Source organism: Oncorhynchus mykiss, chromosome 3, assembly GCF_013265735.2.
Source record: "Oncorhynchus mykiss isolate Arlee chromosome 3, USDA_OmykA_1.1, whole genome shotgun sequence".
In the NCBI taxonomy this organism is placed as follows: domain Eukaryota; kingdom Metazoa; phylum Chordata; class Actinopteri; order Salmoniformes; family Salmonidae; genus Oncorhynchus; species Oncorhynchus mykiss.
The window spans coordinates 31,208,193-31,222,927 of record NC_048567.1 but is presented as its reverse complement, the minus strand read 5'-3'; positions in this window follow the sequence as shown (position 1 = coordinate 31,222,927).

Genomic DNA, 14,735 nt, shown 5'->3' with positions numbered 1-14,735 from the left:
GGGCCATTTTCTCAAAAGTGGGGTTACACATTTATCAACTTTCAAAGCAGAATTACTTTCCCGTTGTTCATCAACTGCAGTGTATGATATGCCATTACTTTTATCCAATGTAAAAAAAAAATAAAACATTTAAATGTTGCTACATAAAACCGAATTGCGGCGGTGAGTCACATTTAACTAAATCAAACGGTCAGAATTATTTGTAAAAGAAAAGAAAACACATATCTTCTTCTTGTATTGCAATTATATTTAAAGCAAGAAAAAAATACATAGTACAGTTTTTCTCAATCATGTACTGTACATGGACTTTTTGGAACAATGTTGTCGATTTGTGTATAATAACGCCAGAGCTGACAATTTATTGGCTCTTTTAACCAACCATGCTATTTTGTTAGTTTTTTCGCATTGTAACTTATTTTGTACATAATGTTGCTTCTAATGACCGAAAAGAGCTTCTGGACATCAGAACACAGATTACTCACCTTGAATTGGACAAATAACTTTTCTTTAATGAGTCGGATGAGAGGGATTTACTCTAGACACCCGAACAGGCCCTCATCCCCATCATTCGCAGGCGGGTTATACACTCTATCAACAGGATAGAACAGCAGCCTCTGGTAAGACAAGGGGTGGTGGTCTATGTATATTTGTAAACGACAGCTGGTGCACGATATCTAAGGAAGTCTCAAGGTTTTGCTCGCCTGAGGTAGAGTATCTCATGATAAGCTGAAGACCACTCTATCTACCTAGAGAGTTTTTATCTGTATTTTTCGTAGCTGTTTAGTTACCACCGCAGACCGATGCTGGCACTAAGACTGCACTCAATGAGCTGTATACCTCCATAAGCAAACAGGAAAACGCTCATTGAGAGGCGGCTCTCCTGGCCGGGGACTTTAATGCAGGGAATCTTAAATCAGTGTTTACCTCATTTCTATCAGCATGTTAAATGTGCAACCAGAGATAAAAAACTATTGACCATCATTACTCTACACACAGAGACGCGTACAAAGCTCTCCCTCGCCCTCCATTTGGCAAATCTGACCCTAATTCTATCCGCCTGATTCCTGCTTGCAAGCAATAACTAAAGCAGGAAGCATCAGTGACTTGGTCAATAAAAAAGTGGTCAGATGAAGCAGATGCTAAACTACAGGACTGTTTTGCTAGCACAGACTGGGATATGTTCCGGAATTCTTCCGATGGCATTGAGGAGTACAACACATCAGTCACTGGCTTCATCAATAAGAGCATCGATGTCGTCGCCCCACAGTGACTGTACGTAATACCCCAACCAGAAGCCATGGATTACAGACAACATCCGCACTGAGCTAAAAGGTAAATCTGCCACTTTCAAGGAGCGTGACTAACCCGGAAGCTTATAAGAAATCCCACTATGCCCTCTCTGACAAACCATCAAACAGGCAAAGCATCAACACAGGACTACACCAGTTCCGATGCTTATTGGATGTGGCAGGGCTTGCAAACTATTACAGACTGCAAAGGGAAGCACAGCCAAGAGCTGCCCAGCGACACAAGCCCACCAGATGAGCTAAATTTCTTCTATGCTCGCTTCGAGGCAAGTAACACTGAAACATGCATGAGAGCATCAGCTGTTCCGGATGACTGTGTGATCACACTCTCCGCAGCCGATGTGAGTAGTGGAGAGGGTAGCAAGTTTTAAGTTCCTCGGCATACACATCACAGACAAACTGAATTGGTCCACTCACACAGACAGCATCGTGAAGAAGGCGCAGAAGCGCCTCTTCAACCTCAGGAGGCTGAAGAAATTCGGTTTGTCACCAAAAGCACTCACAAACTTCTACAGATGCACAATCGAGAGCATCCTGGCGGGCTGTATCACCGCCTGGTATGGCAACTGCTCCGCCCACAACCGTAAGGCTCTCCAGAGGGTAGTGAGGTCTGCACAACGCATCACCGGGGGCAAACTACCTGCCCTCCAGGACACCTACACCACCCGATGTTACAGGAAGGCCATAAAGATCATCAAGGACATCAACCACCCGAGCCACTGCCTGTTCACCCCACTATCATCCAGAAGGCGAGGTCAGTACAGGTGCATCAAAGCTGGGACCGAGAGACTGAAAAATAGCTTCTATCTCAAGGCCATCAGACTGTTAAACAGCCACCACTAACATTGAGTGGCTGCTGCCAACACACTGACACTGACACTGACTCAACTCCAGCCACTTTAATAATGGGAATTGATGGGAAATTATGTAAATATATCACTATCCACTTTAAACAATGCTACCTTATATAATGTTACTTACCCTACATTATTCATCTCATATGCATACGTATATACTGTACTCTATATCATCGACTGCATCCTTATGTAATACATGTATCACTAGCCACTTTAACTATGCCACTTTGTTTACATACTCACCTCATGTATATACTGTACTCGATACCATCTACTGTATCCTGCCTATGCTGCTCTGTACCATCACTCATTCATATATCCTTATGTACATATTCTTTATCCCCTTACACTGTGTATAAGACAGTAGTTTTGGAATTGTTAGTTAGATTACTTGTTGGTTATTACTGCATTGTCGGAAGTAGAAGCACAAGCATTTCGCTACACTCGCATTAACATCTGCTAACCATGTGTATGTGACAAATAAAATTTGATTTGATTTGATTTAAGACCTTTAAACAAGTCAACATTCACAAGGCCGCAGGGACAGATGGATTTCCAGGACGTGTACTCCGTGCATGCGCTGACCAACTGGCAAGTGTCTTCATTGACATTTTCAACCTCTCCCTGTCTGAGTCTGCAATACCAACATGTTTCAAGCAGACTACCACCACAGTCCCTGTGCCAAAGAACACTAAGGTAACCTGCCTAAATGACTACCTGACCCGTAGCACTCACATCTGTAGTCATGAAGTGCTTTGAAAGGCTGGTCATGGCTCACATCAACACCATTATCCCAGAAACCCTAGACCCATTCCAATTTGAATACCGCCCCAACAGATCCAGAGAGGATGCAATCTCTATTGCACTCCACACTGCCCTTTCACACCTGGACAAAAGGAACACCTATGTGAGAATGCTATTCATTGAATACAGCTCAGCGTTTAACACCATATTGCCCTCAAAGCTCATCACTAAGCTAAGGACCCTTGAACTAAACACCTCCCTTTGCAACTCGATCCTGGACTTCCTGATGGGCTGCCCCCAGGTGGTACGAGTAGGTAACAACACGTCCGCCACGCTGATCCTCAACACGGGGGCCCCTCAGGGGTGCGTGCTCAGTCCCCTCCTGTACACCCTGTTCACCCATAACTGCACGGCCAGGCACGACTCCAACACCATCATTAAGTAAGCATTTCACTGTAAGGTGAACCTGTTGTATTCGGTGCATGTGACAAATACAATTTGAAACGACACAAAACTCTGTGGCCTTTTACAAAACAGTAAATGCATTTTCGAAATGTAGATGCCTTCTCAAAACATAAATGAATTAATCAAAACTAGTTAGACCCAGTAGATCATGGTTCTATTATGAAAGGTCACAATGTTAGAGATGATTTACTGTAGGACTAACCCAAGGTTACTTAGAAGTAACCAAACTTTTGACTAAAATATAATTAGGTCATAATAACATTTTTGTCATTTGAATAATGATTTGGTTTAGTAATTGTCAAAATGCCAAAAACAGTGGACTATTTTAGTAAACGAAATGCCCTTTCATTTTAGTCACATTTTTGTCACACCACATTTGTATTGCCTCATTAACCTTTAGTAAACATAAATCACTGACTTCCAAACATACATAGCTTTGTCCTACCAACACATTTTTCTGCATAACAACATATTCTCTTCCCAACAGCAGAAATATGACAAACATATAGAAGAATATAGAATAATTATCTGGCCAACTAAATTCCTAATTGAGAAAAATAGATATTGGTAATTAAATACAAAACAAACAAGACACACACAAGCAGAGAGAGAGAGAGAGAGAATCACCAGATGGTGCTACAAAGTGTTGGAAAAGTAGTGTGGGTTGCACCTCCATCACTCGGTCGTGTCATTGACATCGTTATCAACGTTCCACAGACACCGCAACCACATTGGTGTGCAAAAGTAAAACAGGGGCTAATGACTATGAGCGGGAGCTAATGACTGTTTCGCCCAGTGTTGCAGTCGAGTCACTAAACCTCCAGTCCGAATCGAGTCTCAAGTCCGAGTCAAGTCACGAGTCCTTATGACGGAAGTACGAGTCCCAGTGCTCAAGTCCTGGTCCAAGTGCCGAAGTCTGAGTTAATCGGTCCACATTAACTCAAAATAAAGTTATTCACTCAGTCAGATATAGTGTAGTTGCAAGAGGAATTTAATCAATACATTTTTTACTATCCCTTTTCCATTCTTTCTGTGCCACCAAGTGTTTGCATATATAGTCGTGGCCAAAAGTTTTGAGAATGACACAAATATTAATTTCCACAAAGTTTGCTGCTTCAGTGTCTTTAGATATTTTTGTCAGATGTTACTATGGAATACTGAAGTATAATTACAAGCATTTCATAAGTGTCAAAGGCTTTTATTGACAATTACATTAAGTTGATGCAGAGAGTCAATATTTGCAGTGTTGACCCTTCTTTTTCAAGACCTCTGCAATCCGCCCTGGCATGCTGTCAATTAACTTCTGGGCCACATCCTGACTGATGGCAGCCATTCTTGCATAATCAATGCTTGGAATTTGTCAGAATTTGTGGGGTTTTGTTTGTCCACCCACCCCTTGAGGATTGAAGTTCTCAATGGGATTAAGGTCTGGGGAGTTTCCTGGACATGGACCCAAAATATCGATGTTTTGTTCCCCGAGCCAATTAGTTATCACTATTACCTTGTGGCAAGGTGCTCCATCATGCTGGAAAAGGCATTGTTCATCACCAAACTGTTCCTGGATGGTTGGGAGAAGTTGCTCTCGGAGGATGTGTTGGTTCCATTCTTTATTCATGGCTGTGTTTTTAGGCTAAATTGTGAGTGAGCCCACTCCCTTGGCTGAGAAGCAACCCCACACATGAATGGTCTCAGGATGCTTTACTGTTGGCATGACACAGGACTGATGGTAGCACTCACCTTGTCTTCTCCGGACAAGCTTTTTTCCGGATGCCCCACACAATCGGAAAGGGGATTCATCAGAGAAAATGACTTTACACCAGTCCTCAGCAGTCCAATCCCTGTACCTTTTGCAGAATATCAGTCTGTCTCTGATGTTTTTCCTCAAGAGAAGTGGCTTCTTTGCTGCCCTTCTTGACACCAGGCCATCCTCCAAAAGTTATTTACCTCAGATGCACTCACACCTGCCTGCTGCCATTCCTGAGCAAGCTCTGTACTGGTGGTGCCCCGATCCCGCAGCTGAATCAACTTTAGGAGACGGTCCTGGTGCTGGGCTTTCTTGGACGCCCTGAAGCCTTCTTCACAACAATTGAGCCGCTCTCCATGAAGTTCTTGATAATCTGATAAATGGTTGATTTAGGTGCAATCTTACTGGCAGCAATATCCTTGTCTGTGAAGCCCTTTTTGTGCAAAGCAATGATGACGGGACGTGTTTCCTTGCAGGTACCATGGTTAACAGAGGAAGAACAATGATTCCAAGCACCACCCTCCTTTTGAAGCTTCCAGTCTGTTATTCGAACTCAATCAGCATGACAGAGTGACCTCCAGCCTTGTCCTCGTCAACACTCACACCTGTGTTAACGAGAGAATCACTGACATGATGTCAGCTAGTCCTTTTGTGGCAGGGCTGAAATGCAGTGGAAATGTTTTTTGGGGGATTCAGTTATTTGCATGGCAAATAGGAACATTCAATGAATCTGATCACTTTTCATAACATTCTGGAGTATATGCAAATTGCCATCAATTTGAGGCAGCAGACTTTGTGAAAATTAATATTTGTGTCATTCTCAACTTTTGGCCACGACTGTAGGCTACTGCTAATATTACAAAGGCCACGTTCAGTTGCAAAACGTTCTCAAATGTTGCTGATAGAAATTCCAATGAATAGTTCCAAAGTTATTCCTTATTCAACATGTCAGAGAGGCATGTTTGTTCTACCTAGCATATTTCTATCTGTACGTTCCAAAATGTTGCATCCTGCTGAACGCACCTCAGGTTGTTAGCCGAGAAAGAAAAAAACATATCGCTGGTGTTACGGGTCACATCATTTGAATTAAGGGTTCAAATTAAGCCATTTTGTCTGAGAAAAAGAGGGAGATTGGACTACGTTGGCTACAACCTGGCTATGAAATCCATTGGGGAAAGTGGGAGGGAGACTACAAATTCAAAGACAGACTAATTTTTATACTCAAGGGAGAGAAAAACAGAGCTTGACTGTTATATTACTATTACACTCAATGCTGTTGTTGTTTTTATTTCGTCAAGCAGCTTACGTTTCTTATCCAGGCAATGGGTAGTTCACTACTGTAGAAGGCTGGTGATGACTGGTTAGCTACAGGTAAGCAAGAGAGTTGCCTGCGAGAAGGGTCGCTAACTAGAAGGCAGGCAGTGACTGGTTATCTACAGGGAAGAAAGAGAGTCCCCTGTGCAATGTGTATAATCGGAAGCTGAGCTGGAGCAGAGCCTTTCTGCCCACACTCATCTCTTGCTCCCCGAACCTCACCAGCTGATGTAGGCTGTATGTGACGGGTGTGGCGAGTCCTTCCCACTGCTGAACACAACTGCACTGTGCATCTGTACTGCTAATATTAAGTGTACTGTTATATTAATACTTTAATATAATTGTACTTTAACATTAATTGTAATATTAATTGTACTCTCTACACTCTCCAAAAACCATTGTCTAGTCCATTTACTAGTCAGATTTTCGTCACAAGCTAGGTTTCCATCCAATTGGCAACAGATTTTCATGCGAATATTCTAAATTCCGAATAAAGAAAATATGCACATTTTCCTGACGGACTTGTTGCTGATAAAAATAATTGTGTGATGACATAGTGCACACAAAATGTACCTTTTCGCTTAAGTTTTCATGTACTGAATACAAATCTAAAGTTCAATGTGTTTCCATCGCATTTTCAACTCTGCGGATGAATACAAATGTGCCTACTCTGGTTTTGGCACTAGCCAGCAGTTCGCAGATACAGTACAGACGGCTAGTCTACATGATGAGACTATTATGGACAAGAGCCTGGCAGAGACAGTACAGACGGGTAGTCTGTGCTGGTAGGCTAGTCTACATGATGAGACTATTATGGACAAGAGCCTGGCAGATACAGTACAGACGGGTAGTCTGTGCTGGTAGGCTAGTCTACATGATGAGACTATTATGGACAAGAGCCTGGCAGATACAGTACAGCTGGGTAGTCTGTGCTGGTAGGCTAGTCTACATGATGAGACTATTATGGACAAGAGCCTGGCAGAGACAGTACAGATGGGTAGTCTGTGCTGGTAGGCTAGTCTACATGATGAGATTATTGTGGACAAGAGCCTGGCAGAGACAGTACAGACGGGTAGTCTGTGCTGGTAGGCTAGTCTACATGATGAGATTATTATGGACAAGAGCCTGGCAGAGACAGTACAGACGGGTAGTCTACATGATGAGATTATTATGGACAAGAGCCTGGCAGATACAGTACAGATGGGTAGTCTGTGCTGGTAGGCTAGTCTACATGATGAGACTATTATGGACAAGAGCCTGGCAGATACAGTACAGATGGGTAGTCTGTGCTGGTAGGCTAGTCTACATGATGAGACTATTATGGACAAGAGCCTGGCAGATACAGTACAGATATGTAGTCTGTGCTGGTAGGCTAGTCTACATGATGAGACTATTATGGACAAGAGCCTGGCAGATACAGTACAGATGGGTAGTCTAGTCTACATGGTGAGATTATTATGGATAAGAATTGAGAATTATTGTATTTGTCAAACCGCAGTCAGGCGATGATCATCATGTCACCAGAATAAGACCCTCAATATTTATTGGATTGGAGCACCGATATCACCATGCACTTAAACCACCCTGTGAAGTTAAACCACCGATAGCCAAATAAACTGCATGGTTTCACACACCATATCATACCAATTCATTTTACCCACAGAAAAAGTTTCCACCATGTTGAATGAACAAATTACAGTATCTGTCGGCATTTATAAAATTGTACCGAAGCTACCTGTTTCCATCACAGCTGTCATTATTTAATATTTTTATATAGGGTACGACTTCACTCATAAAGAGTGTGGATGGAAACGTGGTTAGTGAGATCATTTTGTCTCTTCTCGTTTTAGTCAACTGAAATTAAAAATCATTTTTGTTAATTTATAGTTTTTTTGGGGGGGTCTATTATTTAGTCAGTTAAGTCTCCTCAATTGTTTGCTGAATATTTGAGTCACTATTTTTGTTAATGAAATTAACACTGCATCTCTAGACAGTCCCCATTGCCTAGATCTTTCCATATATTGTACATGGTAGGACCCTAGTGGAGGCTTCTCAGAAAAGGACCATCCTGCTCATTGAACTTCTGAAAAATAAAAATAGTTAAACATGAAAAAGTTATCCTTTTTAGATAAAACTATACTAAATGTATTCACGTCATCAAATAATTGATTGAAACACACTGTTTTTCTAAGGTCTACAGTAGTCTCAACAGCTCTCTGTAGGGTAGCACCATGGTGTAGCCGGAGGATGGGTACATTGACTTCAATACAAAACCTAGGAGGCTCGTGGTTCTCACCCCCTTCCACAGACTTCCACAGTAATTATGACAATTTCCAGAGAACGTCCTCCAAGCTATCAGAGCTCTTGCAGCATGAACTGACATATTGCCCACCTAATCAAAGGATTAGGGAATGAATCTAGTACTGAAATCCTGAGATAAGGCTATCTAGCAGTGCATAACATGTGATGAGTAGTTGACTCAAAGAGAAAGTTTTGAAAACAAACATTTATTTAAAAAGGAAGGAGAAGCGAGAGCGAGAGAGATTTTGTTGTATTTTTATTTCCACTTTCACTTTCACTTACTTAGCTAGCGAATGCAGCTAGCTAGTTTAGCCTACTCAAACACCAGGGTAAAACAGAAAGGGATGCTATGTTAGCTAGCTGGCTATGGCTATCCAACACTTGAACTCTTCCAAGTCAAGGTAAGCTTTTGGTTTTATTAATTTATTGCCACCAGGGCCCGCCAGTGTAACTGCTAAACTGCTTATTGGATGTGGTGCATGATTGTAGCAGGTTTACTAATGCGTTGGTTCTAGTAGCTATATTGACTAAGATGCTAGCTAATATGGTGACAACGATGTAGGCTGTGTGTAGCGGTTAGCGGTTATGATATGGTTTGGCTTGGAAAGTTTTTTTTGCCTGGTCACAGAATGCTGATGCACTGTGCACTGAAGTCCACAAGCGAAGGGAATAGGTGAGAGGAGGAGAGCGAGAAGATGCAATAATTAATTATACAATGGTCAAAGGGATCACGCTCTTTTTATGTGGTTGCTATGAAAGGGAAATGTTTTTGCGTGTGGGGTATATATCAGGGGTGTATTCCTTCCTCCGATTCTATTGAAAAAGATTTCTTAAAACGGAAGCAAACGGAACAAAGCGGGGATAAACATACAATACATGACCAAAAGTCATCGAACATCTCATTCCAAAATCGTGGGCATTAATATGGAGTTGGTCCCCTGTTTTCTGCTATAACAGCCTCCACTTTTCTGGGAAGGCTTTTCACTAGATGTTGGAACATTGCTGCGGGTACTTGCTTCCATTCAGCCACAAAAGCATTAGTGAGGTCTGGCACTGATGTTGGGCGATTAGTTGTTTGACGGGGTTGAGGTCAGGGCTCTGTGCCGGCCAGTCAAGTTCTTCCAATCGATCTCGACAAACCATTTCTGTATGGACCTCGCTTTGTGCACGGGGGCATTGTCATACTGAAACAGTAAAGGGCCTTCCAGAAACTGTTGCCACAAAGTTGGAAGCACAGAATCGTCTAGAATGTCATTGTATGCTGTAGCGTTAATATTTATATTCACTGGAACTAAGGGACCTAGACCGAACCCTGAAAAACAGCCCCAGACAATTATTCCTCCTCCACCAAACTTTACAGTTGGCACTATGCATTAGGGCAAGAAAGCATTTCCCTGGCATCCGTCAAACCCAGAATCGTCCGTTGGACTGCCAGATGGTGAAGCATGATTCATCACTCCAGAGAACGCATTTCCACTACTCCAGAGTCCAATGGCAGCGAGCTTTACACCCCTCCAGTCGACACTTGGCATTGCGCATGGTGATCTTAGGCTTGTGTGTGGCTGCTCGGCCATGGCAACCCATTTCATGAAGCTCCCGACGAACAGTTCTTGTGCTGATGTTGCTTCCAGAGGCAGTTAGGAACTCCATAGTGAGTGTTGCAACAGAGAACAGACGTTTTTTACGTGCTACACTCTTCAGCACTTGCCGGTCTTATTCTGTGAGCTTCTGTGGTCTACCACTTCGCGGCGGAGCCACGATTTTTTACTTCAACAGAGATTTTCTACTTCAACAGCACTTACAGTTGACCGGAGAAGCTCTAGTAGGGCAGAAATGTAACCAAATTACTTGTTGGAAAGGTGGCATCCTATGACAGTGCCATGTTGAAAGTCACTGAGCTCTTCAGTAAGGCCCTTCTACATTCAATGTTTGTCTATGGAGATTGCCTGGCTGTGTGCTCAATTTTCAAAACCTGTCAGCAATGGGTGTGGTGAAATAGCTGAATTCACAAATTTTAAGGGGTGTACACATACTTTTGTACCAGTCAAAGGTTTGGACACACCTTCTCATTCAAAGGTTTTCCTTTATTTTTACTATTTCTGAATTGTAGAATAATAGTGAAAACTTCAAAACTATGAAATAACACATATGGAATCCTGTAGTAACCAAAAAAAGTGTTATACAAATCTAAATCTATTTTATATTTGAGATTCTTCAAAGTAGCCACCCTTTGCCTTGATGACAGCTTTGCAAACTCTTGACATTCTCTCAACTAGCTTTATGAGGTAGCCACCTGGAATGCATTTCAATTAACAGGTGTGCCTTGTTAAAAATGTATTTGTCTAATTTCTTTCCTTCTTAATGCATTTGTGTCATGTGTGCTCTCTCCGGCCTCAAGGTCACCAGGCTGGTTGTTTATGGCACACACCTGTCACCAGTGTTACTCGCATTTGCACATAACGCCACTCACCTGGACTCCATCACCTCCTTGATTACCTGCCCTTTATATGTCACTCCCTTTGGTTTCTTCCCCAGTCGTCATTGTTTCTGTTTCATGTCGGTGTGCTGTTTGTGTTTCTTGTTTTGTTCATTTATTAAATGTATTCACTCCCTGAACTTGCTTCCCGACTCTCAGCGTACATCGTTACAATTTCAGCCAATCAGTTGTGTTGTGACAAGGTAGGGGTGGTATACAGAAGATAGCCCTATTTGGTAAAAGACCAAGTCCATATTATGGCAAAAACTGCTCAAATAAGGAAAGAGAAACCACAGTCCTTTTTTACTTTAAGACATGAAGGTCAGCCAATTCGGAAGATTTTCATAACTTTGAAAGTTTCTTCAAGTGCAGTCACAAAAACCATATAGTGCTATGATGAAATTGTCTCTTACGAGGACCCCCACAGGAAAGGAAAATCCAGTGTTACCTCTGCTGAGGAGCATAAGTTCATCAGAGTTACCAGCCTCAGAAATTGCAGCCCTAATAAATGCGTCACAGAGTTCAAGTAACAGACACATCTCAACACCAACTGTTCAGATGAGACAGCGTGAATCAGACATTCATGGTCAAATTGCTTGAAAGAAACCACTACTAAAGGATACCAATAAGAAGAAGAGACTTCCTGGGCCAAGAAACATGAGCAATGGACATTAGACCGGTGGAAATCTGTCCTTTGGTCTGATGAGTCCAAATTTGAGATTTTTGGTTCCAACTGCCATGTCTTTGTGAGACCCAGAGTAGATGAACGGATGATCTCCGCATTTGTGGTTCCCACCGTGAAGCATGGAGGAGGAGGTGTGATGGTGTGGGGGTGCTTTGCTAGTGACACTGTCTGTGATTTATTTAGAATTCAAGACACAGTTAACCAGCATGGCTACCACAGCATTCTGTGGAGATACGCCATCCCATCTGGTTTGCGCTTAGTGGGCCTATCTGTTCTTCTACAGAATGACCCAACACACCTCCAGGCTGTGTAAGGGCTATTTGACCAAGAATAAGAGTGATGGAGTGCTGCATCAGATGACCTGGCCTCCACAATCACCCGACCTCAACCAAATTGAGATGCTTTGGGATAAGTTGGACCACAGAGTGAAGGAAAAGCAGCCAACAAGTGCTCAGCATATGTGGGAACTCCTTCAAGATTGTTGGAAAAGCATTACAGGCGAAGCTGGTTGAGAGAATGCCAAGAGTGTGCAAAGCTGTCATCAAGGCAAAGGGTGGCTAATTTGAAGAATCATTGAACTGGGTTACATTGAGCATGGTGAATGGAATGTGAAAGACAGTCATTCAATATGCTGAACTAGAAATACGTTCATGCTCATTAAAAATGTTTTGCTCTCCCTCATCTTAATAAATGGCACCGACCACCACTGTATGACACTGATGGGGTGATTTAGAATTTTGTGCAGTAGTGTTTACTGATTGACAGAAAAGGTTAACACAATTGTGCACATTTCTCTTTGAAACAACGTGCAAATATTTTGTGAAACAAACACGTAACAGTGAATTTTGTATTCACTGACGACATGTGTGTTCAAAGAGTTGCAAAAGGTGGTCTAGGGCAAGAAAATAGATCAGATGTATTTGATCATTTACTGTTCTGCTATAGATACACTGTACGTTTCAACATAAAAAAAATAGATTTTCCTCGATTGAGAAAAAAACCAACACAACAACCTCCCTTCTTTGGAGAAAGTAACCTGCAGTCGGGCAGTATGGAGAGATTTTAGAGGAGGGGAGGGTGTTCAATAAAACCACATCCCTCATCCCGAAGATGGAGAAGCATTTCATCTTCAGCATTTTGTCTGGGCATGTGATGGATGAAGGGGCTTGGCGGTATACACCTGCAGTCCTCATCCAGGCAGCCTAAGAGATCATAACTAAAGACGTGGCAGACAAAGATTATCTACAACATCCGTTATAGCCGCATGTGTCAGCCACCATCATTCTGCCAAGACAACTTTGTCACATCTCCCTCCTACGCCAACATAACCTTGCTTTGATAAAAAAGGGCCCCTGGCTGACCATCTAAAACAACTGCACTATTTCTGACACTAATATGGCATTTTACAAGGGCGCCTCAGTGGCAACCAGCAGATATCAATTACATCCAGCTGAAGGAAGCAGTGTGACTGCAACATGATGGACTCCATTGAGTTACAACACCATGAAACACCAGGGAGAGTGTTCAGGGTGAATCAATGATACAGCGGACTGATCAGCAGCATAGAAAACCTGGAAACTTAACTAGAGAGTGAAATTTCATATCCTAATCTCGAGCAAACTATTTCTGTGGAGCGCTGTATTCTAACTGAAGCAAATATCAGGTCAACATGAAATTTGACAATGGAATGAGAAAAGGAAACGCGTTATTTAGCCACCTTTCACGTTACACAAACACACGTCGATAACCTCCAACGTTGACAATAGCTACTCATATCATGAGACAAACAGATTATCCCTGTGTTCGTTTCAGTTATGGTACCAAGTTGCCTTTTGTCTGCGTTGGTTTTGTTGTGCTGATACTGTCGGGCATTGTTTTGCTGGGAGCGTGTGGTATTTTGAGGGGGTATTAAAGCGTACGTTGGCGCGCACAGAGTTCAAGGCTTTAAGCGCCCGGTGGTGGTATCCTCTGCTGCCGCTTGTCTTTGTTTAAGGGGGAGTAACTCTGATCTATCTGCCTGCCGGTAACCACGACATATTCACAGGTAAGACAGTCCAGACACATGGACCTAAAAGGTACTTGAGGTGTGTGTGTGTGTGTGTGCGTGCGTGTGCACGCAATGTACAGAATACAAACCCAGAGGCAGAGCTTAGTTTTATAATACACCTTGAAGGGGATTTAATGCTCCTGTGAGGGATCAGATGCAAAGTCATACAGGAAATGAAAACATGGCAACACACACACTTCCTCGAGCATTTGAACGATTGAGATCTGATCGAGTTTAGGAGTGGCTAATGTTACATACACCTTTCCATTTAGGGGACATTTCTCTATTATTTGTAGCGATTGTTCTTCTTTCATATTTTGTTACAGTAAGAGCGGCAGAGAAGTTGATATGTTCACCTCCACATACTGTTACAAGCCCAGGTAATATTTAGTTATTCTGTCTGTGGCCCTTCTCGACACCCACCTCTGTCTGCTGCTCCTGTACATAATGGTCCGATCCCTGGGAGGAAGTCGGCATTTACTAATACAAAACCTCGAGGAAATCCCCACGAATCCTCAAGGCGCACGTTTCTGCGCGCCCAAAACACAAAAGCTATGCAAATCTGCCCAGACTGTGTTTATCTACCCTCGGTTTCCGTTTGCACCACGGGAACCAGCATTGTGTCCTGCGTTGCGATTATCGCATGTAATTTACATAGAATACGCACAGGAATACGCACAGGAAACAGTGTGCTGATCTCTAACAAAGCAGGGAGAGAGTCTCTATCTGCTCAAAAGACAGCGATCTGACAGCAGAGCAAAATTACAGGTTTAACCGTAGGGTATTAAACCGACA